The following is a 26,563-nucleotide window of genomic DNA, read 5'->3' on the forward strand; positions in this document are numbered from 1 at the left end:
TCAGGAGCTCAGGAGCTCAGGAGCTCAGGAGCTCAGGAGCTCAGGAGCTCAGGAGCTCAGGAGCTCAGGAGCTCAGGAGCTCAGGAGCTCAGGAGCTCAGGAGCTCAGGAGCTCAGGAGCTCAGGAGCTCAGGAGCTCAGGAGCTCAGGAGCTCAGGAGCTCAGGAGCTCAGGAGCTCAGGAGCTCAGGAGCTCAGGAGCTCAGGAGCTCAGGAGCTCAGGAGCTCAGGAGCTCAGGAGCTCAGGAGCTCAGGAGCTCAGGAGCTCAGGAGCTCAGGAGCTCAGGAGCTCAGGAGCTCAGGAGCTCAGGAGCTCAGGAGCTCAGGAGCTCAGGAGCTCAGGAGCTCAGGAGCTCAGGAGCTCAGGAGCTCAGGAGCTCAGGAGCTCAGGAGCTCAGGAGCTCAGGAGCTCAGGAGCTCAGGAGCTCAGGAGCTCAGGAGCTCAGGAGCTCAGGAGCTCAGGAGCTCAGGAGCTCAGGAGCTCAGGAGCTCAGGAGCTCAGGAGCTCAGGAGCTCAGGAGCTCAGGAGCTCAGGAGCTCAGGAGCTCAGGAGCTCAGGAGCTCAGGAGCTCAGGAGCTCAGGAGCTCAGGAGCTCAGGAGCTCAGGAGCTCAGGAGCTCAGGAGCTCAGGAGCTCAGGAGCTCAGGAGCTCAGGAGCTCAGGAGCTCAGGAGCTCAGGAGCTCAGGAGCTCAGGAGCTCAGGAGCTCAGGAGCTCAGGAGCTCAGGAGCTCAGGAGCTCAGGAGCTCAGGAGCTCAGGAGCTCAGGAGCTCAGGAGCTCAGGAGCTCAGGAGCTCAGGAGCTCAGGAGCTCAGGAGCTCAGGAGCTCAGGAGCTCAGGAGCTCAGGAGCTCAGGAGCTCAGGAGCTCAGGAGCTCAGGAGCTCAGGAGCTCAGGAGCTCAGGAGCTCAGGAGCTCAGGAGCTCAGGAGCTCAGGAGCTCAGGAGCTCAGGAGCTCAGGAGCTCAGGAGCTCAGGAGCTCAGGAGCTCAGGAGCTCAGGAGCTCAGGAGCTCAGGAGCTCAGGAGCTCAGGAGCTCAGGAGCTCAGGAGCTCAGGAGCTCAGGAGCTCAGGAGCTCAGGAGCTCAGGAGCTCAGGAGCTCAGGAGCTCAGGAGCTCAGGAGCTCAGGAGCTCAGGAGCTCAGGAGCTCAGGAGCTCAGGAGCTCAGGAGCTCAGGAGCTCAGGAGCTCAGGAGCTCAGGAGCTCAGGAGCTCAGGAGCTCAGGAGCTCAGGAGCTCAGGAGCTCAGGAGCTCAGGAGCTCAGGAGCTCAGGAGCTCAGGAGCTCAGGAGCTCAGGAGCTCAGGAGCTCAGGAGCTCAGGAGCTCAGGAGCTCAGGAGCTCAGGAGCTCAGGAGCTCAGGAGCTCAGGAGCTCAGGAGCTCAGGAGCTCAGGAGCTCAGGAGCTCAGGAGCTCAGGAGCTCAGGAGCTCAGGAGCTCAGGAGCTCAGGAGCTCAGGAGCTCAGGAGCTCAGGAGCTCAGGAGCTCAGGAGCTCAGGAGCTCAGGAGCTCAGGAGCTCAGGAGCTCAGGAGCTCAGGAGCTCAGGAGCTCAGGAGCTCAGGAGCTCAGGAGCTCAGGAGCTCAGGAGCTCAGGAGCTCAGGAGCTCAGGAGCTCAGGAGCTCAGGAGCTCAGGAGCTCAGGAGCTCAGGAGCTCAGGAGCTCAGGAGCTCAGGAGCTCAGGAGCTCAGGAGCTCAGGAGCTCAGGAGCTCAGGAGCTCAGGAGCTCAGGAGCTCAGGAGCTCAGGAGCTCAGGAGCTCAGGAGCTCAGGAGCTCAGGAGCTCAGGAGCTCAGGAGCTCAGGAGCTCAGGAGCTCAGGAGCTCAGGAGCTCAGGAGCTCAGGAGCTCAGGAGCTCAGGAGCTCAGGAGCTCAGGAGCTCAGGAGCTCAGGAGCTCAGGAGCTCAGGAGCTCAGGAGCTCAGGAGCTCAGGAGCTCAGGAGCTCAGGAGCTCAGGAGCTCAGGAGCTCAGGAGCTCAGGAGCTCAGGAGCTCAGGAGCTCAGGAGCTCAGGAGCTCAGGAGCTCAGGAGCTCAGGAGCTCAGGAGCTCAGGAGCTCAGGAGCTCAGGAGCTCAGGAGCTCAGGAGCTCAGGAGCTCAGGAGCTCAGGAGCTCAGGAGCTCAGGAGCTCAGGAGCTCAGGAGCTCAGGAGCTCAGGAGCTCAGGAGCTCAGGAGCTCAGGAGCTCAGGAGCTCAGGAGCTCAGGAGCTCAGGAGCTCAGGAGCTCAGGAGCTCAGGAGCTCAGGAGCTCAGGAGCTCAGGAGCTCAGGAGCTCAGGAGCTCAGGAGCTCAGGAGCTCAGGAGCTCAGGAGCTCAGGAGCTCAGGAGCTCAGGAGCTCAGGAGCTCAGGAGCTCAGGAGCTCAGGAGGAGATTTCAGGACAGCAGGGATACACAGTGAGACCATGTGCGTAACAAACCAACAGAAACCAAAACAACAAAGCAACCTTAAAAAACCCATCCCAAACCAAACCAAACCACACCAACAAACAGAAATAGACTTTACAACTTTTTTAAAAAAGATGTATTTCTTATATATAAGTACACTGTAGCTGTCTTCAGACACACCAGAAGAGGGCATCAGATCTCACTACAGATGGCTGTGAGACACCATGTCGTTGCTGGGATTTGAACTCAGAACCTCTGGAAGAGCAGTCAGTGCTCTTAACCACTAAGCCATCCTTCCAGCCCGACTTCACAACTTTTATTTTGCCTTTTTTTTTCCTTCCCCAGAGCTAAGGATCGAACCCAGGGCCTTGTGCTTGCTAGGCATGTGCCCTACGACTGAGTTAAATCCCCAACCCTAAAAATAGACTTTAAAAATGTCAGAGGAACCCCTCCTCTAGGATGTGCCTGAGCTGAATCACATAGGCGGGAGACTCTGCAGAATCCGCGGCCCTGAGCATCTGAGCGCGCTTCAAGTCTCCGATTAAATTTTAAAAATGGCCTCCAATAAAACTACATTGCAAAAATTGGGAAAAAAAAAACAGAATGGAAAGAGTAAAAGAGTTGAAGATGCTGAGCCTGAAGAATTTGTGGTAGAAAAAGTACTGAACCATTGTGTAGTGAACTATTTCGTGAAGTGGAAGGGGTTTACAGATGCCGATAATACTTGGGTACCAGGAGAAAATTTAGATTGTCCAGAATTAATTGAAGCACTTCTTCATTCTCGAAAAGCTGGTAAAGAAAACGATTGTCCAAAAAGGAAATCTTTATCTGATAGTGAATCCGATGAGAGCAAATCGAAGAAGAGAGATGCTGCTGACAAGCAAAGGAGGCGAATATGAAGTGGCCTCAGATTGTCATCGCCTTCTATGAGGAGTGGCTGATTTGGCATTCTTGTACCGAAATGAAGTACAATAATTGTTTGCATATATAAATACACAATATTATATATATGTATATAAAATATATATATATATATATATATATATATATATATATATATGAATGATCTGGATCTTGGGTTTTGAATTACTAGTGTGGATCAAAGAGCATCCTGATGAAAATCAAGTCTGATATGCTAGTTTTGAAAGCATTGGCAGTAGTTGGGAGATTTTTGGTTTTCGTTCTGCGTCAAAAGGCACTGACTCCTTTGAGCGAGTGAGAGCTCTCTGTAGTTGCTTCCTGTAACAGTAGAGTACTTGACACCATGTTGTATTTCCTCGGCTTGAAGAACAGCTTTTCTTAAACACTGGGGAGATTTTACAGTCATGACTCAAGTCAGAACTTATTTTTAACTGGGACACAGAAGGACCATTCTGGTGTGTGTGTGTGTGTGTGTGTGTGTGTGTGTGTGTGTGTGTGTGTGCGCGCGCGTTTGTTTGTACGCAGTGTATGCATAAAACACTTACATAACCTGTCTGTTTTAGCTTGCTTTTAATACTCAAAAGAGCTGAACGTGAAAACACAGGTTGATGAGAGGCCATCAGCCTGACCATTTTCCTGATACCATAACCTTTCAGATTAAGCAGAGTCTGTAATGTATTGGATAGTTTAAAAGCAAGCCCATCAGAATTGATGTATTATCAAATAAATACAGTAGTTTATTTTCATACCAACTCCACCTTCAGAAAACGGAATTAAACGAAGTAGTAGCTTGATTTAACAACAAGACTTGGCCTAGTGTGGTGTTGTGCACCTTTAATGCCAGAACTCTAGAGGCAGGTGGAGCTGTGATTTAAGAGGCCAGCTGATCTACAGAGGCAGGTCCGAGTCAGCTGTTCCGTGTAAAGTTTCCTCTGGTTGAAACATTCCTTTGTAGGAAGTTAAAATCTGTACTAAAAGGTTATGATTCATGGAATCTGTTTGATGTGGAAGTAGAATCATGGTTAGAGCTGAGGTTGGCCATTAAGTCCTGCTGTGGTTTAGTCCCTGGAAGCTCTGGTTGGTTGGTGTTGTTGTTCATATGGGGTCTCAAGTCCCTTCAAGCTCTTTTAGTCCTTTCTCTGATTTCTTCAACTGGGGTCCTGCGCTCAGTTCACTGGTTTGTTGCTCGCATTCACCTATGTATCTGCCGTATTCTGGCTGTGTCAATGAATAGTTTTATATTCCTTAAAAAAATGTCAGAAGAGCCTACAGCCATACCACCCGGAACGCGCCCGATCTCGTCTGATCTCGGAAGCTAAGCAGGGTCGGGCATGCTTAGTACGTGGATGGGAGACCACCTGGGATACCGGGTGCTGTAGGCTTTTGGGGGTTGGGGATTTAACTCAGTGGTAGAGCTCTTGCCAGGCAATCAAAATCAGGAGCTCAGGAGCTCAGGAGCTCAGGAGCTCAGGAGCTCAGGAGCTCAGGAGCTCAGGAGCTCAGGAGCTCTGGAGCTCTGGAGCTCAGGAGCTCAGGAGCTCAGGAGCTCAGGAGCTCAGGAGCTCAGGAGCTCAGGAGCTCAGGAGGAGATTTCAGGACAGCAGGGATACACAGTGAGACCATGTGCGTAACAAACCAACAGAAACCAAAACAACAAAGCAACCTTAAAAAACCCATCCCAAACCAAACCAAACCACACCAACAAACAGAAATAGACTTTACAACTTTTTTAAAAAAGATGTATTTCTTATATATAAGTACACTGTAGCTGTCTTCAGACACACCAGAAGAGGGCATCAGATCTCACTACAGATGGCTGTGAGACACCATGTCGTTGCTGGGATTTGAACTCAGAACCTCTGGAAGAGCAGTCAGTGCTCTTAACCACTAAGCCATCCTTCCAGCCCGACTTCACAACTTTTATTTTGCCTTTTTTTTTCCTTCCCCAGAGCTAAGGATCGAACCCAGGGCCTTGTGCTTGCTAGGCATGTGCCCTACGACTGAGTTAAATCCCCAACCCTAAAAATAGACTTTAAAAATGTCAGAGGAACCCCTCCTCTAGGATGTGCCTGAGCTGAATCACATAGGCGGGAGACTCTGCAGAATCCGCGGCCCTGAGCATCTGAGCGCGCTTCAAGTCTCCGATTAAATTTTAAAAATGGCCTCCAATAAAACTACATTGCAAAAATTGGGAAAAAAAAAAACAGAATGGAAAGAGTAAAAGAGTTGAAGATGCTGAGCCTGAAGAATTTGTGGTAGAAAAAGTACTGAACCATTGTGTAGTGAACTATTTCGTGAAGTGGAAGGGGTTTACAGATGCCGATAATACTTGGGTACCAGGAGAAAATTTAGATTGTCCAGAATTAATTGAAGCACTTCTTCATTCTCGAAAAGCTGGTAAAGAAAACGATTGTCCAAAAAGGAAATCTTTATCTGATAGTGAATCCGATGAGAGCAAATCGAAGAAGAGAGATGCTGCTGACAAGCAAAGGAGGCGAATATGAAGTGGCCTCAGATTGTCATCGCCTTCTATGAGGAGTGGCTGATTTGGCATTCTTGTACCGAAATGAAGTACAATAATTGTTTGCATATATAAATACACAATATTATATATATGTATATAAAATATATATATATATATATATATATATATATATATATGAATGATCTGGATCTTGGGTTTTGAATTACTAGTGTGGATCAAAGAGCATCCTGATGAAAATCAAGTCTGATATGCTAGTTTTGAAAGCATTGGCAGTAGTTGGGAGATTTTTGGTTTTCGTTCTGCGTCAAAAGGCACTGACTCCTTTGAGCGAGTGAGAGCTCTCTGTAGTTGCTTCCTGTAACAGTAGAGTACTTGACACCATGTTGTATTTCCTCGGCTTGAAGAACAGCTTTTCTTAAACACTGGGGAGATTTTACAGTCATGACTCAAGTCAGAACTTATTTTTAACTGGGACACAGAAGGACCATTCTGGTGTGTGTGTGTGTGTGTGTGTGTGTGTGTGTGTGTGCGCGCGCGCGTTTGTTTGTATGCAGTGTATGCATAAAACACTTACATAACCTGTCTGTTTTAGCTTGCTTTTAATACTCAAAAGAGCTGAACGTGAAAACACAGGTTGATGAGAGGCCATCAGCCTGACCATTTTCCTGATACCATAACCTTTCGGATTAAGCAGAGTCTGTAATGTATTGGATAGTTTAAAAGCAAGCCCATCAGAATTGATGTATTATCAAATAAATACAGTAGTTTATTTTCATACCAACTCCACCTTCAGAAAACGGAATTAAACGAAGTAGTAGCTTGATTTAACAACAAGACTTGGCCTAGTGTGGTGGTGTGCACCTTTAATGCCAGAACTCTAGAGGCAGGTGGAGCTGTGATTTAAGAGGCCAGCTGATCTACAGAGGCAGGTCCGGGTCAGCTGTTCTGTGTAAAGGTTCCTCTGGTTGAACCATTCCTTTGTAGGAAGTTAAAATCTGTACTAAAAGGTTATGATTCATGGAATCTGTTTGATGTGGAAGTAGAATCATGGTTAGAGCTGATGTTGGCCATTAAGTCCTGCTGTGGTTTAGTCCCTGGAAGCTCTGGTTGGTTGGTGTTGTTGTTCATATGGGGTCTCAAGTCCCTTCAAGCTCTTTTAGTCCTTTCTCTGATTTCTTCAACTGGGGTCCTGCGCTCAGTTCACTGGTTTGTTGCTCGCATTCACCTATGTATCTGCCGTATTCTGGCTGTGTCAATGAATAGTTTTATATTCCTTAAAAAAATGTCAGAAGAGCCTACAGCCATACCACCCGGAACGCGCCCGATCTCGTCTGATCTCGGAAGCTAAGCAGGGTCGGGCATGCTTAGTACGTGGATGGGAGACCACCTGGGATACCGGGTGCTGTAGGCTTTTGGGGGTTGGGGATTTAACTCAGTGGTAGAGCTCTTGCCAGGCAATCAAAATCAGGAGCTCAGGAGCTCAGGAGCTCAGGAGCTCAGGAGCTCAGGAGCTCAGGAGCTCAGGAGCTCAGGAGCTCAGGAGCTCAGGAGCTCAGGAGCTCAGGAGCTCAGGAGATTTCAGGACAGCAGGGATACACAGTGAGACCATGTGCGTAACAAACCAACAGAAACCAAACAACAAAGCAACCTTAAAAAACCCATCCCAAACCAAACCAAACCACACCAACAAACAGAAATAGACTTTACAACTTTTTTAAAAAAGATGTATTTCTTATATATAAGTACACTGTAGCTGTCTTCAGACACACCAGAAGAGGGCATCAGATCTCACTACAGATGGCTGTGAGACACCATGTCGTTGCTGGGATTTGAACTCAGAACCTCTGGAAGAGCAGTCAGTGCTCTTAACCACTAAGCCATCCTTCCAGCCCGACTTTACAACTTTTATTTTGCCTTTTTTTTTCCTTCCCCAGAGCTAAGGATCGAACCCAGGGCCTTGTGCTTGCTAGGCATGTGCCCTACGACTGAGTTAAATCCCCAACCCTAAAAATAGACTTTAAAAATGTCAGAGGAACCCCTCCTCTAGGATGTGCCTGAGCTGAATCACATAGGCGGGAGACTCTGCAGAATCCGCGGCCCTGAGCATCTGAGCGCGCTTCAAGTCTCCGATTAAATTTTAAAAATGGCCTCCAATAAAACTACATTGCAAAAATTGGGAAAAAAAAAACAGAATGGAAAGAGTAAAAGAGTTGAAGATGCTGAGCCTGAAGAATTTGTGGTAGAAAAAGTACTGAACCATTGTGTAGTGAACTATTTCGTGAAGTGGAAGGGGTTTACAGATGCCGATAATACTTGGGTACCAGGAGAAAATTTAGATTGTCCAGAATTAATTGAAGCACTTCTTCATTCTCGAAAAGCTGGTAAAGAAAACGATTGTCCAAAAAGGAAATCTTTATCTGATAGTGAATCCGATGAGAGCAAATCGAAGAAGAGAGATGCTGCTGACAAGCAAAGGAGGCGAATATGAAGTGGCCTCAGATTGTCATCGCCTTCTATGAGGAGTGGCTGATTTGGCATTCTTGTACCGAAATGAAGTACAATAATTGTTTGCATATATAAATACACAATATTATATATATGTATATAAAATATATATATATATATATGAATGATCTGGATCTTGGGTTTTGAATTACTAGTGTGGATCAAAGAGCATCCTGATGAAAATCAAGTCTGATATGCTAGTTTTGAAAGCATTGGCAGTAGTTGGGAGATTTTTGGTTTTCGTTCTGCGTCAAAAGGCACTGACTCCTTTGAGCGAGTGAGAGCTCTCTGTAGTTGCTTCCTGTAACAGTAGAGTACTTGACACCATGTTGTATTTCCTCGGCTTGAAGAACAGCTTTTCTTAAACACTGGGGAGATTTTACAGTCATGACTCAAGTCAGAACTTATTTTTAACTGGGACACAGAAGGACCATTCTGGTGTGTGTGTGTGTGTGTGTGTGTGTGTGTGTGTGTGTGTGCGCGCGCGTTTGTTTGTATGCAGTGTATGCATAAAACACTTACATAACCTGTCTGTTTTAGCTTGCTTTTAATACTCAAAAGAGCTGAACGTGAAAACACAGGTTGATGAGAGGCCATCAGCCTGACCATTTTCCTGATACCATAACCTTTCGGATTAAGCAGAGTCTGTAATGTATTGGATAGTTTAAAAGCAAGCCCATCAGAATTGATGTATTATCAAATAAATACAGTAGTTTATTTTCATACCAACTCCACCTTCAGAAAACGGAATTAAACGAAGTAGTAGCTTGATTTAACAACAAGACTTGGCCTAGTGTGGTGGTGTGCACCTTTAATGCCAGAACTCTAGAGGCAGGTGGAGCTGTGATTTAAGAGGCCAGCTGATCTACAGAGGCAGGTCCGAGTCAGCTGTTCTGTGTAAAGGTTCCTCCGGTTGAAACATTCCTTTGTAGGAAGTTAAAATCTGTACTAAAAGGTTATGATTCATGGAATCTGTTTGATGTGGAAGTAGAATCATGGTTAGAGCTGATGTTGGCCATTAAGTCCTGCGGTGGTTTGGTCCCTGGAAGCTCTGGTTGGTTGGTGTTGTTGTTCATATGGGGTCTCAAGTCCCTTCAAGCTCTTTTAGTCCTTTCTCTGATTTCTTCAACTGGGGTCCTGCGCTCAGTTCACTGGTTTTTTGCTCGCATTCACCTATGTATCTGCCGTATTCTGGCTGTGTCAATGAATAGTTTTATATTCCTTAAAAAAATGTCAGAAGAGCCTACAGCCATACCACCCGGAACGCGCCCGATCTCGTCTGATCTCGGAAGCTAAGCAGGGTCGGGCATGCTTAGTACGTGGATGGGAGACCACCTGGGATACCGGGTGCTGTAGGCTTTTGGGGGTTGGGGATTTAACTCAGTGGTAGAGCTCTTGCCAGGCAATCAAAATCAGGAGCTCAGGAGCTCAGGAGCTCAGGAGCTCAGGATCTCAGGAGGAGATTTCTGGACAGCAGGGATACACAGTGAGACCATGTGCGTAACAAACCAACAGAAACCAAAACAACAAAGCAACCTTAAAAAACCCATCCCAAAACAAACCAAACCACACCAACAAACAGAAATAGACTTTACAACTTTTTTAAAAAAGATGTATTTCTTATATATAAGTACACTGTAGCTGTCTTCAGACACACCAGAAGAGGGCATCAGATCTCACTACAGATGGCTGTGAGACACCATGTCGTTGCTGGGATTTGAATTCAGAACCTCTGGAAGAGCAGTCAGTGCTCTTAACCACTAAGCCATCCTTCCAGCCCGACTTCACAACTTTTATTTTGCCTTTTTTTTTCCTTCCCCAGAGCTAAGGATCGAACCCAGGGCCTTGTGCTTGCTAGGCATGTGCCCTACGACTGAGTTAAATCCCCAACCCTAAAAATAGACTTTAAAAATGTCAGAGGAACCCCTCCTCTAGGATGTGCCTGAGCTGAATCACATAGGCGGGAGACTCTGCAGAATCCGCGGCCCTGAGCATCTGAGCGCGCTTCAAGTCTCCGATTAAATTTTAAAAATGGCCTCCAATAAAACTACATTGCAAAAATTGGGAAAAAAAAAACAGAATGGAAAGAGTAAAAGAGTTGAAGATGCTGAGCCTGAAGAATTTGTGGTAGAAAAAGTACTGAACCATTGTGTAGTGAACTATTTCGTGAAGTGGAAGGGGTTTACAGATGCCGATAATACTTGGGTACCAGGAGAAAATTTAGATTGTCCAGAATTAATTGAAGCACTTCTTCATTCTCGAAAAGCTGGTAAAGAAAACGATTGTCCAAAAAGGAAATCTTTATCTGATAGTGAATCCGATGAGAGCAAATCGAAGAAGAGAGATGCTGCTGACAAGCAAAGGAGGCGAATATGAAGTGGCCTCAGATTGTCATCGCCTTCTATGAGGAGTGGCTGATTTGGCATTCTTGTACCGAAATGAAGTACAATAATTGTTTGCATATATAAATACACAATATTATATATATATATGTATATAAAAATATATATATATATATGAATGATCTGGATCTTGGGTTTTGAATTACTAGTGTGGATCAAAGAGCATCCTGATGAAAATCAAGTCTGATATGCTAGTTTTGAAAGCATTGGCAGTAGTTGGGAGATTTTTGGTTTTCGTTCTGCGTCAAAAGGCACTGACTCCTTTGAGCGAGTGAGAGCTCTCTGTAGTTGCTTCCTGTAACAGTAGAGTACTTGACACCATGTTGTATTTCCTCGGCTTGAAGAACAGCTTTTCTTAAACACTGGGGAGATTTTACAGTCATGACTCAAGTCAGAACTTATTTTTAACTGGGACACAGAAGGACCATTCTGGTTTGTGTGTGTGTGTGTGTGTGTGTGTGTGTGTGTGTGCGCGCGCGTTTGTTTGTATGCAGTGTATGCATAAAACACTTACATAACCTGTCTGTTTTAGCTTGCTTTTAATACTCAAAAGAGCTGAACGTGAAAACACAGGTTGATGAGAGGCCATCAGCCTGACCATTTTCCTGATACCATAACCTTTCGGATTAAGCAGAGTCTGTAATGTATTGGATAGTTTAAAAGCAAGCCCATCAGAATTGATGTATTATCAAATAAATACAGTAGTTTATTTTCATACCAACTCCACCTTCAGAAAACGGAATTAAACGAAGTAGTAGCTTGATTTAACAACAAGACTTGGCCTAGTGTGGTGGTGTGCACCTTTAATGCCAGAACTCTAGAGGCAGGTGGAGCTGTGATTTAAGAGGCCAGCTGATCTACAGAGGCAGGTCCGAGTCAGCTGTTCTGTGTAAAGGTTCCTCTGGTTGAACCATTCCTTTGTAGGAAGTTAAAATCTGTACTAAAAGGTTATGATTCATGGAATCTGTTTGATGTGGAAGTAGAATCATGGTTAGAGCTGATGTTGGCCATTAAGTCCTGCTGTGGTTTAGTCCCTGGAAGCTCTGGTTGGTTGGTGTTGTTGTTCATATGGGGTCTCAAGTCCCTTCAAGCTCTTTTAGTCCTTTCTCTGATTTCTTCAACTGGGGTCCTTCGCTCAGTTCACTGGTTTGTTGCTCGCATTCACCTATGTATCTGCCGTATTCTGGCTGTGTCAATGAATAGTTTTATATTCCTTAAAAAAATGTCAGAAGAGCCTACAGCCATACCACCCGGAACGCGACCGATCTCGTCTGATCTCGGAAGCTAAGCAGGGTCGGGCATGCTTAGTACGTGGATGGGAGACCACCTGGGATACCGGGTGCTGTAGGCTTTTGGGGGTTGGGGATTTAACTCAGTGGTAGAGCTCTTGCCAGGCAATCAAAATCAGGAGCTCAGGAGCTCAGGAGCTCAGGAGCTCAGGAGCTCAGGAGCTCAGGAGCTCAGGAGCTCAGGAGCTCAGGAGCTCAGGAGCTCAGGAGCTCAGGAGCTCAGGAGCTCAGGAGGAGATTTCAGGACAGCAGGGATACACAGTGAGACCATGTGCGTAACAAACCAACAGAAACCAAAACAACAAAGCAACCTTAAAAAACCCATCCCAAAACAAACCAAACCACACCAACAAACAGAAATAGACTTTACAACTTTTTTAAAAAAGATGTATTTCTTATATATAAGTACACTGTAGCTGTCTTCAGACACACCAGAAGAGGGCATCAGATCTCACTACAGATGGCTGTGAGACACCATGTCGTTGCTGGGATTTGAACTCAGAACCTCTGGAAGAGCAGTCAGTGCTCTTAACCACTAAGCCATCCTTCCAGCCCGACTTCACAACTTTTATTTTGCCTTTTTTTTTCCTTCCCCAGAGCTAAGGATCGAACCCAGGGCCTTGTGCTTGCTAGGCATGTGCCCTACGACTGAGTTAAATCCCCAACCCTAAAAATAGACTTTAAAAATGTCAGAGGAACCCCTCCTCTAGGATGTGCCTGAGCTGAATCACATAGGCGGGAGACTCTGCAGAATCCGCGGCCCTGAGCATCTGAGCGCGCTTCAAGTCTCCGATTAAATTTTAAAAATGGCCTCCAATAAAACTACATTGCAAAAATTGGGAAAAAAAAAAAAACAGAATGGAAAGAGTAAAAGAGTTGAAGATGCTGAGCCTGAAGAATTTGTGGTAGAAAAAGTACTGAACCATTGTGTAGTGAACTATTTCGTGAAGTGGAAGGGGTTTACAGATGCCGATAATACTTGGGTACCAGGAGAAAATTTAGATTGTCCAGAATTAATTGAAGCACTTCTTCATTCTCGAAAAGCTGGTAAAGAAAACGATTGTCCAAAAAGGAAATCTTTATCTGATAGTGAATCCGATGAGAGCAAATCGAAGAAGAGAGATGCTGCTGACAAGCAAAGGAGGCGAATATGAAGTGGCCTCAGATTGTCATCGCCTTCTATGAGGAGTGGCTGATTTGGCATTCTTGTACCGAAATGAAGTACAATAATTGTTTGCATATATAAATACACAATATTATATATACATGTATATAAAAATATATATATATATATATGAATGATCTGGATCTTGGGTTTTGAATTACTAGTGTGGATCAAAGAGCATCCTGATGAAAATCAAGTCTGATATGCTAGTTTTGAAAGCATTGGCAGTAGTTGGGAGATTTTTGGTTTTCGTTCTGCGTCAAAAGGCACTGACTCCTTTGAGCGAGTGAGAGCTCTCTGTAGTTGCTTCCTGTAACAGTAGAGTACTTGACACCATGTTGTATTTCCTCGGCTTGAAGAACAGCTTTTCTTAAACACTGGGGAGATTTTACAGTCATGACTCAAGTCAGAACTTATTTTTAACTGGGACACAGAAGGACCATTCTGGTTTGTGTGTGTGTGTGTGTGTGTGTGTGTGTGTGTGTGTGTGCGCGCGCGTTTGTTTGTATGCAGTGTATGCATAAAACACTTACATAACCTGTCTGTTTTAGCTTGCTTTTAATACTCAAAAGAGCTGAACGTGAAAACACAGGTTGATGAGAGGCCATCAGCCTGACCATTTTCCTGATACCATAACCTTTCGGATTAAGCAGAGTCTGTAATGTATTGGATAGTTTAAAAGCAAGCCCATCAGAATTGATGTATTATCAAATAAATACAGTAGTTTATTTTCATACCAACTCCACCTTCAGAAAACGGAATTAAACGAAGTAGTAGCTTGATTTAACAACAAGACTTGGCCTAGTGTGGTGGTGTGCACCTTTAATGCCAGAACTCTAGAGGCAGGTGGAGCTGTGATTTAAGAGGCCAGCTGATCTACAGAGGCAGGTCTGAGTCAGCTGTTCTGTGTAAAGGTTCCTCTGGTTGAACCATTCCTTTGTAGGAAGTTAAAATCTGTACTAAAAGGTTATGATTCATGGAATCTGTTTGATGTGGAAGTAGAATCATGGTTAGAGCTGATGTTGGCCATTAAGTCCTGCTGTGGTTTAGTCCCTGGAAGCTCTGGTTGGTTGGTGTTGTTGTTCATATGGGGTCTCAAGTCCCTTCAAGCTCTTTTAGTCCTTTCTCTGATTTCTTCAACTGGGGTCCTTCGCTCAGTTCACTGGTTTGTTGCTCGCATTCACCTATGTATCTGCCGTATTCTGGCTGTGTCAATGAATAGTTTTATATTCCTTAAAAAAATGTCAGAAGAGCCTACAGCCATACCACCCGGAACGCGACCGATCTCGTCTGATCTCGGAAGCTAAGCAGGGTCGGGCATGCTTAGTACGTGGATGGGAGACCACCTGGGATACCGGGTGCTGTAGGCTTTTGGGGGTTGGGGATTTAACTCAGTGGTAGAGCTCTTGCCAGGCAATCAAAATCAGGAGCTCAGGAGCTCAGGAGCTCAGGAGCTCAGGAGCTCAGGAGCTCAGGAGCTCAGGAGCTCAGGAGCTCAGGAGCTCAGGAGCTCAGGAGCTCAGGAGCTCAGGAGCTCAGGAGCTCAGGAGCTCAGGAGCTCAGGAGCTCAGGAGCTCAGGAGCTCAGGAGGAGATTTCAGGACAGCAGGGATACACAGTGAGACCATGTGCGTAACAAACCAACAGAAACCAAAACAACAAAGCAACCTTAAAAAACCCATCCCAAAACAAACCAAACCACACCAACAAACAGAAATAGACTTTACAACTTTTTTAAAAAAGATGTATTTCTTATATATAAGTACACTGTAGCTGTCTTCAGACACACCAGAAGAGGGCATCAGATCTCACTACAGATGGCTGTGAGACACCATGTCGTTGCTGGGATTTGAACTCAGAACCTCTGGAAGAGCAGTCAGTGCTCTTAACCACTAAGCCATCCTTCCAGCCCGACTTCACAACTTTTATTTTGCCTTTTTTTTTCCTTCCCCAGAGCTAAGGATCGAACCCAGGGCCTTGTGCTTGCTAGGCATGTGCCCTACGACTGAGTTAAATCCCCAACCCTAAAAATAGACTTTAAAAATGTCAGAGGAACCCCTCCTCTAGGATGTGCCTGAGCTGAATCACATAGGCGGGAGACTCTGCAGAATCCGCGGCCCTGAGCATCTGAGCGCGCTTCAAGTCTCCGATTAAATTTTAAAAATGGCCTCCAATAAAACTACATTGCAAAAATTGGGAAAAAAAAAAAACAGAATGGAAAGAGTAAAAGAGTTGAAGATGCTGAGCCTGAAGAATTTGTGGTAGAAAAAGTACTGAACCATTGTGTAGTGAACTATTTCGTGAAGTGGAAGGGGTTTACAGATGCCGATAATACTTGGGTACCAGGAGAAAATTTAGATTGTCCAGAATTAATTGAAGCACTTCTTCATTCTCGAAAAGCTGGTAAAGAAAATGATTGTCCAAAAAGGAAATCTTTATCTGATAGTGAATCCGATGAGAGCAAATCGAAGAAGAGAGATGCTGCTGACAAGCAAAGGAGGCGAATATGAAGTGGCCTCAGATTGTCATCGCCTTCTATGAGGAGTGGCTGATTTGGCATTCTTGTACCGAAATGAAGTACAATAATTGTTTGCATATATAAATACACAATATTATATATACATGTATATAAAAATATATATATATATATATGAATGATCTGGATCTTGGGTTTTGAATTACTAGTGTGGATCAAAGAGCATCCTGATGAAAATCAAGTCTGATATGCTAGTTTTGAAAGCATTGGCAGTAGTTGGGAGATTTTTGGTTTTCGTTCTGCGTCAAAAGGCACTGACTCCTTTGAGCGAGTGAGAGCTCTCTGTAGTTGCTTCCTGTAACAGTAGAGTACTTGACACCATGTTGTATTTCCTCGGCTTGAAGAACAGCTTTTCTTAAACACTGGGGAGATTTTACAGTCATGACTCAAGTCAGAACTTATTTTTAACTGGGACACAGAAGGACCATTCTGGTTTGTGTGTGTGTGTGTGTGTGTGTGTGTGTGTGTGTGTGTGCGCGCGCGTTTGTTTGTATGCAGTGTATGCATAAAACACTTACATAACCTGTCTGTTTTAGCTTGCTTTTAATACTCAAAAGAGCTGAACGTGAAAACACAGGTTGATGAGAGGCCATCAGCCTGACCATTTTCCTGATACCATAACCTTTCGGATTAAGCAGAGTCTGTAATGTATTGGATAGTTTAAAAGCAAGCCCATCAGAATTGATGTATTATCAAATAAATACAGTAGTTTATTTTCATACCAACTCCACCTTCAGAAAACGGAATTAAACGAAGTAGTAGCTTGATTTAACAACAAGACTTGGCCTAGTGTGGTGGTGTGCACCTTTAATGCCAGAACTCTAGAGGCAGGTGGAGCTGTGATTTAAGAGGCCAGCTGATCTACAGAGGCAGGTCCGAGTCAGCTGTTCTGTGTAAAGGTTCCTCTGGTTGAAACATTCCTTTGTAGGAAGTTAAAATCTGTACTAAAAGGTTATGATTCATGGAATCTGTTTGATGTGGAAGTAGAATCATGGTTAGAGCTGATGTTGGCCATTAAGTCCTGCTGTGGTTTAGTCCCTGGAAGCTCTGGTTGGTTGGTGGTGTGTTCATATGGGGTCTCAAGTCCCTTCAAGCTCTTTTAGTCCTTTCTCTGATTTCTTCAACTGGGGTCCTGCGCTCAGTTCACTGGTTTGTTGCTCGCATTCACCTATGTATCTGCCGTATTCTGGCTGTGTCAATGAATAGTTTTATATTCCTTAAAAAAATGTCAGAAGAGCCTACAGCCATACCACCCGAAACGCGCCCGATCTCGTCTGATCTCGGAAGCTAAGCAGGGTCGGGCATGCTTAGTACGTGGATGGGAGACCACCTGGGATACCGGGTGCTGTAGGCTTTTGGGGGTTGGGGATTTAACTCAGTGGTAGAGCTCTTGCCAGGCAATCAAAATCAGGAGCTCAGGAGCTCAGGAGCTCAGGAGCTCAGGAGCTCAGGAGCTCAGGAGCTCAGGAGCTCAGGAGCTCAGGAGCTCAGGAGCTCAGGAGCTCAGGAGCTCAGGAGCCTAGGAGCCCAGGAGCCCAGGAGCTCAGGAGCTCAGGAGCTCAGGAGGAGATTTCAGGACAGCAGGGATACACAGTGAGACCATGTGCGTAACAAACCAACAGAAACCAAACAACAAAGCAACCTTAAAAAACCCATCCCAAAACAAACCAAACCACACCAACAAACAGAAATAGACTTTACAACTTTTTTAAAAAAGATGTATTTCTTATATATAAGTACACTGTAGCTGTCTTCAGACACACCAGAAGAGGGCATCAGATCTCACTACAGATGGCTGTGAGACACCATGTCGTTGCTGGGATTTGAACTCAGAACCTCTGGAAGAGCAGTCAGTGCTCTTAACCACTAAGCCATCCTTCCAGCCCGACTTCACAACTTTTATTTTGCCTTTTTTTTTCCTTCCCCAGAGCTAAGGATCGAACCCAGGGCCTTGTGCTTGCTAGGCATGTGCCCTACGACTGAGTTAAATCCCCAACCCTAAAAATAGACTTTAAAAATGTCAGAGGAACCCCTCCTCTAGGATGTGCCTGAGCTGAATCACATAGGCGGGAGACTCTGCAGAATCCGCGGCCCTGAGCATCTGAGCGCGCTTCAAGTCTCCGATTAAATTTTAAAAATGGCCTCCAATAAAACTACATTGCAAAAATTGGGAAAAAAAAAACAGAATGGAAAGAGTAAAAGAGTTGAAGATGCTGAGCCTGAAGAATTTGTGGTAGAAAAAGTACTGAACCATTGTGTAGTGAACTATTTCGTGATGTGGAAGGGGTTTACAGATGCCGATAATACTTGGGTACCAGGAGAAAATTTAGATTGTTCAGAATTAATTGAAGCACTTCTTCATTCTCGAAAAGCTGGTAAAGAAAACGATTGTCCAAAAAGGAAATCTTTATCTGATAGTGAATCCGATGAGAGCAAATCGAAGAAGAGAGATGCTGCTGACAAGCAAAGGAGGCGAATATGAAGTGGCCTCAGATTGTCATCGCCTTCTATGAGGAGTGGCTGATTTGGCATTCTTGTACCGAAATGAAGTACAATAATTGTTTGCATATATAAATACACAATATTATATATATATATGTATATAAAATTATATATATATATATGAATGATCTGGATCTTGGGTTTTGAATTACTAGTGTGGATCAAAGAGCATCCTGATGAAAATCAAGTCTGATATGCTAGTTTTGAAAGCATTGGCAGTAGTTGGGAGATTTTTGGTTTTCGTTCTGCGTCAAAAGGCACTGACTCCTTTGAGCGAGTGAGAGCTCTCTGTAGTTGCTTCCTGTAACAGTAGAGTACTTGACACCATGTTGTATTTCCTCGGCTTGAAGAACAGCTTTTCTTAAACACTGGGGAGATTTTACAGTCATGACTCAAGTCAGAACTTATTTTTAACTGGGACACAGAAGGACCATTCTGGTTTGTGTGTGTGTGTGTGTGTGTGTGTGTGTGTGTGTGCGCGCGCGCGCGCGTTTGTTTGTATGCAGTGTATGCATAAAACACTTACATAACCTGTCTGTTTTAGCTTGCTTTTAATACTCAAAAGAGCTGAAAGTGAAAACAAAGGTTGATAAGAGGCCATCAGCCTGACCATTTTCCTGATACCATAACCTTTCGGATTAAGCAGAGTCTGTAATGTATTGGATAGTTTAAAAGCAAGCCCATCAGAATTGATGTATTATCAAATAAATACAGTAGTTTATTTTCATACCAACTCCACCTTCAGAAAACGGAATTAAACGAAGTAGTAGCTTGATTTAACAACAAGACTTGGCCTAGTGTGGTGGTGTGCACCTTTAATGCCAGAACTCTAGAGGCAGGTGGAGCTGTGATTTAAGAGGCCAGCTGATCTACAGAGGCAGGTCTGAGTCAGCTGTTCTGTGTAAAGGTTCCTCTGGTTGAACCATTCCTTTGTAGGAAGTTAAAATCTGTACTAAAAGGTTATGATTCATGGAATCTGTTTGATGTGGAAGTAGAATCATGGTTAGAGCTGATGTTGGCCATTAAGTCCTGCTGTGGTTTAGTCCCTGGAAGCTCTGGTTGGTTGGTGTTGTTGTTCATATGGGGTCTCAAGTCCCTTCAAGCTCTTTTAGTCCTTTCTCTGATTTCTTCAACTGGGGTCCTGCGCTCAGTTCACTGGTTTGTTGCTCGCATTCACCTATGTATCTGCCGTATTCTGGCTGTGTCAATGAATAGTTTTATATTCCTTAAAAAAATGTCAGAAGAGCCTACAGCCATACCACCCGGAACGCGCCCGATCTCGTCTGATCTCGGAAGCTAAGCAGGGTCGGGCATGCTTAGTACGTGGATGGGAGACCACCTGGGATACCGGGTGCTGTAGGCTTTTGGGGGTTGGGGATTTAACTCAGTGGTAGAGCTCTTGCCAGGCAATCAAAATCAGGAGCTCAGGAGCTCAGGAGCTCAGGAGCTCAGGAGCTCAGGAGCTCAGGAGCTCAGGAGCTCAGGAGCTCAGGAGCTCAGGAGCTCAGGAGCTCAGGAGCTCAGGAGCTGAGGAGCTCAGGAGCTCAGGAGCTCAGGAGCTCAGGAGCTCAGGAGCTCAGGAGCTCAGGAGGAGATTTCAGGACAGCAGGGATACACAGTGAGACCATGTGCGTAACAAACCAACAGAAACCAAAACAACAAAGCAACCTTAAAAAACCCATCCCAAAACAAACCAAACCACACCAACAAACAGAAATAGACTTTACAACTTTTTTAAAAAAGATGTATTTCTTATATATAAGTACACTGTAGCTGTCTTCAGACACACCAGAAGAGGGCATCAGATCTCACTACAGATGGCTGTGAGACACCATGTCGTTGCTGGGATTTGAATTCAGAACCTCTGGAAGAGCAGTCAGTGCTCTTAACCACTAAGCCATCCTTCCAGCCCGACTTCACAACTTTTATTTTGCCTTTTTTTTTCCTTCCCCAGAGCTAAGGATCGAACCCAGGGCCTTTTGCTTGCTAGGCATGTGCCCTACGACTGAGTTAAATCCCCAACCCTAAAAATAGACTTTAAAAATGTCAGAGGAACCCCTCCTCTAGGATGTGCCTGAGCTGAATCACTTAGGCGGGAGACTCTGCAGAATCCGCGGCCCTGAGCATCTGAGCGCGCTTCAAGTCTCCGATTAAATTTTAAAAATGGCCTCCAATAAAACTACATTGCAAAAATTGGGAAAAAAAAAAAACAGAATGGAAAGAGTAAAAGAGTTGAAGATGCTGAGCCTGAAGAATTTGTGGTAGAAAAAGTACTGAACCATTGTGTAGTGAACTATTTCGTGAAGTGGAAGGGGTTTACAGATGCCGATAATACTTGGGTACCAGGAGAAAATTTAGATTGTCCAGAATTAATTGAAGCACTTCTTCATTCTCGAAAAGCTGGTAAAGAAAACGATTGTCCAAAAAGGAAATCTTTATCTGATAGTGAATCCGATGAGAGCAAATCGAAGAAGAGAGATGCTGCTGACAAGCAAAGGAGGCGAATATGAAGTGGCCTCAGATTGTCATCGCCTTCTATGAGGAGTGGCTGATTTGGCATTCTTGTACCGAAATGAAGTACAATAATTGTTTGCATATATAAATACACAATATTATATATATATATGTATATAAAATTATATATATATATATGAATGATCTGGATCTTGGGTTTTGAATTACTAGTGTGGATCAAAGAGCATCCTGATGAAAATCAAGTCTGATATGCTAGTTTTGAAAGCATTGGCAGTAGTTGGGAGATTTTTGGTTTTCGTTCTGCGTCAAAAGGCACTGACTCCTTTGAGCGAGTGAGAGCTCTCTGTAGTTGCTTCCTGTAACAGTAGAGTACTTGACACCATGTTGTATTTCCTCGGCTTGAAGAACAGCTTTTCTTAAACACTGGGGAGATTTTACAGTCATGACTCAAGTCAGAACTTATTTTTAACTGGGACACAGAAGGACCATTCTGGTTTGTGTGTGTGTGTGTGTGTGTGTGTGTGTGTGTGTGTGTGCGCGCATTTGTTTGTATGCAGTGTATGCATAAAACACTTACATAACCTGTCTGTTTTAGCTTGCTTTTAATACTCAAAAGAGCTGAACGTGAAAACACAGGTTGATGAGAGGCCATCAGCCTGACCATTTTCCTGATACCATAACCTTTCGGATTAAGCAGAGTCTGTAATGTATTGGACAGTTTAAAAGCAAGCCCATCAGAATTGATGTATTATCAAATAAATACAGTAGTTTATTTTCATACCAACTCCACCTTCAGAAAACGGAATTAAACGAAGTAGTAGCTTGATTTAACAACAAGACTTGGCCTAGTGTGGTGGTGTGCACCTTTAATGCCAGAACTCTAGAGGCAGGTGGAGCTGTGATTTAAGAGGCCAGCTGATCTACAGAGGCAGGTCCGAGTCAGCTGTTCTGTGTAAAGGTTCCTCTGGTTGAACCATTCCTTTGTAGGAAGTTAAAATCTGTACTAAAAGGTTATGATTCATGGAATCTGTTTGATGTGGAAGTAGAATCATGGTTAGAGCTGATGTTGGCCATTAAGTCCTGCTGTGGTTTAGTCCCTGGAAGCTCTGGTTGGTTGGTGTTGTTGTTCATATGGGGTCTCAAGTCCCTTCAAGCTCTTTTAGTCCTTTCTCTGATTTCTTCAACTGGGGTCCTTCGCTCAGTTCACTGGTTTGTTGCTCGCATTCACCTATGTATCTGCCGTATTCTGGCTGTGTCAATGAATAGTTTTATATTCCTTAAAAAAATGTCAGTAGAGCCTACAGCCATACCACCCGGAACGCGACCGATCTCGTCTGATCTCGGAAGCTAAGCAGGGTCGGGCATGCTTAGTACGTGGATGGGAGACCACCTGGGATACCGGGTGCTGTAGGCTTTTGGGGGTTGGGGATTTAACTCAGTGGTAGAGCTCTTGCCAGGCAATCAAAATCAGGAGCTCAGGAGCTCAGGAGCTCAGGAGCTCAGGAGCTCAGGAGCTCAGGAGCTCAGGAGCTCAGGAGCTCAGGAGCTCAGGAGCTCAGGAGCTCAGGAGCTCAGGAGCTCAGGAGCTCAGGAGGAGATTTCAGGACAGCAGGGATACACAGTGAGACCATGTGCGTAACAAACCAACAGAAACCAAAACAACAAAGCAACCTTAAAAAACCCATCCCAAAACAAACCAAACCACACCAACAAACAGAAATAGACTTTACAACTTTTTTAAAAAAGATGTATTTCTTATATATAAGTACACTGTAGCTGTCTTCAGACACACCAGAAGAGGGCATCAGATCTCACTACAGATGGCTGTGAGACACCATGTCGTTGCTGGGATTTGAACTCAGAACCTCTGGAAGAGCAGTCAGTGCTCTTAACCACTAAGCCATCCTTCCAGCCCGACTTCACAACTTTTATTTTGCCTTTTTTTTTCCTTCCCCAGAGCTAAGGATCGAACCCAGGGCCTTGTGCTTGCTAGGCATGTGCCCTACGACTGAGTTAAATCCCCAACCCTAAAAATAGACTTTAAAAATGTCAGAGGAACCCCTCCTCTAGGATGTGCCTGAGCTGAATCACATAGGCGGGAGACTCTGCAGAATCCGCGGCCCTGAGCATCTGAGCGCGCTTCAAGTCTCCGATTAAATTTTAAAAATGGCCTCCAATAAAACTACATTGCAAAAATTGGGAAAAAAAAAACAGAATGGAAAGAGTAAAAGAGTTGAAGATGCTGAGCCTGAAGAATTTGTGGTAGAAAAAGTACTGAACCATTGTGTAGTGAACTATTTCGTGAAGTGGAAGGGGTTTACAGATGCCGATAATACTTGGGTACCAGGAGAAAATTTAGATTGTCCAGAATTAATTGAAGCACTTCTTCATTCTCGAAAAGCTGGTAAAGAAAACGATTGTCCAAAAAGGAAATCTTTATCTGATAGTGAATCCGATGAGAGCAAATCGAAGAAGAGAGATGCTGCTGACAAGCAAAGGAGGCGAATATGAAGTGGCCTCAGATTGTCATCGCCTTCTATGAGGAGTGGCTGATTTGGCATTCTTGTACCGAAATGAAGTACAATAATTGTTTGCATATATAAATACACAATATTATATATACATGTATATAAAAATATATATATATATATATGAATGATCTGGATCTTGGGTTTTGAATTACTAGTGTGGATCAAAGAGCATCCTGATGAAAATCAAGTCTGATATGCTAGTTTTGAAAGCATTGGCAGTAGTTGGGAGATTTTTGGTTTTCGTTCTGCGTCAAAAGGCACTGACTCCTTTGAGCGAGTGAGAGCTCTCTGCAGTTGCTTCCTGTAACAGTAGAGTACTTGACACCATGTTGTATTTCCTCGGCTTGAAGAACAGCTTTTCTTAAACACTGGGGAGATTTTACAGTCATGACTCAAGTCAGAACTTATTTTTAACTGGGACACAGAAGGACCATTCTGGTTTGTGTGTGTGTGTGTGTGTGTGTGTGTGTGTGTGTGTGTGTGCGCGCGCGTTTGTTTGTATGCAGTGTATGCATAAAACACTTACATAACCTGTCTGTTTTAGCTTGCTTTTAATACTCAAAAGAGCTGAACGTGAAAACACAGGTTGATGAGAGGCCATCAGCCTGACCATTTTCCTGATACCATAACCTTTCGGATTAAGCAGAGTCTGTAATGTATTGGATAGTTTAAAAGCAAGCCCATCAGAATTGATGTATTATCAAATAAATACAGTAGTTTATTTTCATACCAACTCCACCTTCAGAAAACGGAATTAAACGAAGTAGTAGCTTGATTTAACAACAAGACTTGGCCTAGTGTGGTGGTGTGCACCTTTAATGCCAGAACTCTAGAGGCAGGTGGAGCTGTGATTTAAGAGGCCAGCTGATCTACAGAGGCAGGTCCGAGTCAGCTGTTCTGTGTAAAGGTTCCTCTGGTTGAACCATTCCTTTGTAGGAAGTTAAAATCTGTACTAAAAGGTTATGATTCATGGAATCTGTTTGATGTGGAAGTAGAATCATGGTTAGAGCTGATGTTGGCCATTAAGTCCTGCTGTGGTTTAGTCCCTGGAAGCTCTGGTTGGTTGGTGTTGTTGTTCATATGGGGTCTCAAGTCCCTTCAAGCTCTTTTAGTCCTTTCTCTGATTTCTTCAACTGGGGTCCTTCGCTCAGTTCACTGGTTTGTTGCTCGCATTCACCTATGTATCTGCCGTATTCTGGCTGTGTCAATGAATAGTTTTATATTCCTTAAAAAAATGTCAGAAGAGCCTACAGCCATACCACCCGGAACGCGACCGATCTCGTCTGATCTCGGAAGCTAAGCAGGGTCGGGCATGCTTAGTACGTGGATGGGAGACCACCTGGGATACCGGGTGCTGTAGGCTTTTGGGGGTTGGGGATTTAACTCAGTGGTAGAGCTCTTGCCAGGCAATCAAAATCAGGAGCTCAGGAGCTCAGGAGCTCAGGAGCTCAGGAGCTCAGGAGCTCAGGAGCTCAGGAGCTCAGGAGCTCAGGAGCTCAGGAGCTCAGGAGCTCAGGAGCTCAGGAGCTCAGGAGGAGATTTCAGGACAGCAGGGATACACAGTGAGACCATGTGCGTAACAAACCAACAGAAACCAAAACAACAAAGCAACCTTAAAAAACCCATCCCAAAACAAACCAAACCACACCAACAAACAGAAATAGACTTTACAACTTTTTTAAAAAAGATGTATTTCTTATATATAAGTACACTGTAGCTGTCTTCAGACACACCAGAAGAGGGCATCAGATCTCACTACAGATGGCTGTGAGACACCATGTCGTTGCTGGGATTTGAACTCAGAACCTCTGGAAGAGCAGTCAGTGCTCTTAACCACTAAGCCATCCTTCCAGCCCGACTTCACAACTTTTATTTTGCCTTTTTTTTTCCTTCCCCAGAGCTAAGGATCGAACCCAGGGCCTTGTGCTTGCTAGGCATGTGCCCTACGACTGAGTTAAATCCCCAACCCTAAAAATAGACTTTAAAAATGTCAGAGGAACCCCTCCTCTAGGATGTGCCTGAGCTGAATCACATAGGCGGGAGACTCTGCAGAATCCGCGGCCCTGAGCATCTGAGCGCGCTTCAAGTCTCCGATTAAATTTTAAAAATGGCCTCCAATAAAACTACATTGCAAAAATTGGGAAAAAAAAAACAGAATGGAAAGAGTAAAAGAGTTGAAGATGCTGAGCCTGAAGAATTTGTGGTAGAAAAAGTACTGAACCATTGTGTAGTGAACTATTTCGTGAAGTGGAAGGGGTTTACAGATGCCGATAATACTTGGGTACCAGGAGAAAATTTAGATTGTCCAGAATTAATTGAAGCACTTCTTCATTCTCGAAAAGCTGGTAAAGAAAACGATTGTCCAAAAAGGAAATCTTTATCTGATAGTGAATCCGATGAGAGCAAATCGAAGAAGAGAGATGCTGCTGACAAGCAAAGGAGGCGAATATGAAGTGGCCTCAGATTGTCATCGCCTTCTATGAGGAGTGGCTGATTTGGCATTCTTGTACCGAAATGAAGTACAATAATTGTTTGCATATATAAATACACAATATTATATATACATGTATATAAAAATATATATATATATATATGAATGATCTGGATCTTGGGTTTTGAATTACTAGTGTGGATCAAAGAGCATCCTGATGAAAATCAAGTCTGATATGCTAGTTTTGAAAGCATTGGCAGTAGTTGGGAGATTTTTGGTTTTCGTTCTGCGTCAAAAGGCACTGACTCCTTTGAGCGAGTGAGAGCTCTCTGTAGTTGCTTCCTGTAACAGTAGAGTACTTGACACCATGTTGTATTTCCTCGGCTTGAAGAACAGCTTTTCTTAAACACTGGGGAGATTTTACAGTCATGACTCAAGTCAGAACTTATTTTTAACTGGGACACAGAAGGACCATTCTGGTTTGTGTGTGTGTGTGTGTGTGTGTGTGTGTGTGTGTGTGTGTGTGCGCGCGCGTTTGTTTGTATGCAGTGTATGCATAAAACACTTACATAACCTGTCTGTTTTAGCTTGCTTTTAATACTCAAAAGAGCTGAACGTGAAAACACAGGTTGATGAGAGGCCATCAGCCTGACCATTTTCCTGATACCATAACCTTTCGGATTAAGCAGAGTCTGTAATGTATTGGATAGTTTAAAAGCAAGCCCATCAGAATTGATGTATTATCAAATAAATACAGTAGTTTATTTTCATACCAACTCCACCTTCAGAAAACGGAATTAAACGAAGTAGTAGCTTGATTTAACAACAAGACTTGGCCTAGTGTGGTGGTGTGCACCTTTAATGCCAGAACTCTAGAGGCAGGTGGAGCTGTGATTTAAGAGGCCAGCTGATCTACAGAGGCAGGTCCGAGTCAGCTGTTCTGTG

At 44.4% G+C, this 26,563-nt stretch overlaps 15 pseudogenes; all 15 read left to right on the forward strand.

The window, feature by feature from the left end:
* The first annotated feature begins 2,931 nt into the window (after nt 1-2,931).
* Nucleotides 2,932-3,959, forward strand: LOC147997741 (chromobox protein homolog 3 pseudogene; annotated as a pseudogene).
* A 603-nt stretch (nt 3,960-4,562) lies between these two features.
* Nucleotides 4,563-4,680, forward strand: LOC147997742 (5S ribosomal RNA; annotated as a pseudogene).
* A 776-nt stretch (nt 4,681-5,456) lies between these two features.
* Nucleotides 5,457-5,894, forward strand: LOC147997743 (chromobox protein homolog 3 pseudogene; annotated as a pseudogene).
* Nucleotides 5,895-7,076: 1,182 nt separating this feature from the next.
* LOC147997744 (5S ribosomal RNA) lies at nt 7,077-7,194 on the forward strand (annotated as a pseudogene).
* A 732-nt stretch (nt 7,195-7,926) lies between these two features.
* On the forward strand, nt 7,927-8,363 carry LOC147997745 (chromobox protein homolog 3 pseudogene; annotated as a pseudogene).
* Nucleotides 8,364-9,529: 1,166 nt separating this feature from the next.
* Nucleotides 9,530-9,647, forward strand: LOC147997746 (5S ribosomal RNA; annotated as a pseudogene).
* A 672-nt stretch (nt 9,648-10,319) lies between these two features.
* LOC147997747 (chromobox protein homolog 3 pseudogene) lies at nt 10,320-10,756 on the forward strand (annotated as a pseudogene).
* Nucleotides 10,757-11,923: 1,167 nt separating this feature from the next.
* Nucleotides 11,924-12,041, forward strand: LOC147997748 (5S ribosomal RNA; annotated as a pseudogene).
* Nucleotides 12,042-14,396: 2,355 nt separating this feature from the next.
* Nucleotides 14,397-14,514, forward strand: LOC147997749 (5S ribosomal RNA; annotated as a pseudogene).
* A 2,401-nt stretch (nt 14,515-16,915) lies between these two features.
* Nucleotides 16,916-17,033, forward strand: LOC147997750 (5S ribosomal RNA; annotated as a pseudogene).
* A 2,393-nt stretch (nt 17,034-19,426) lies between these two features.
* On the forward strand, nt 19,427-19,544 carry LOC147997751 (5S ribosomal RNA; annotated as a pseudogene).
* A 2,408-nt stretch (nt 19,545-21,952) lies between these two features.
* On the forward strand, nt 21,953-22,070 carry LOC147997752 (5S ribosomal RNA; annotated as a pseudogene).
* Nucleotides 22,071-22,822: 752 nt separating this feature from the next.
* LOC147997753 (chromobox protein homolog 3 pseudogene) lies at nt 22,823-23,259 on the forward strand (annotated as a pseudogene).
* Nucleotides 23,260-24,432: 1,173 nt separating this feature from the next.
* On the forward strand, nt 24,433-24,550 carry LOC147997754 (5S ribosomal RNA; annotated as a pseudogene).
* A 744-nt stretch (nt 24,551-25,294) lies between these two features.
* LOC147997755 (chromobox protein homolog 3 pseudogene) lies at nt 25,295-25,731 on the forward strand (annotated as a pseudogene).
* The last annotated feature ends 832 nt before the right edge of the window (nt 25,732-26,563 follow it).

The sequence above is a fragment of the Rattus norvegicus genome, unplaced genomic scaffold, assembly GCF_021556685.1.
Source record: "Rattus norvegicus strain SHRSP/BbbUtx unplaced genomic scaffold, alternate assembly SHRSP_T2T unassigned-0000063, whole genome shotgun sequence".
In the NCBI taxonomy this organism is placed as follows: Eukaryota; Metazoa; Chordata; class Mammalia; order Rodentia; family Muridae; genus Rattus; species Rattus norvegicus.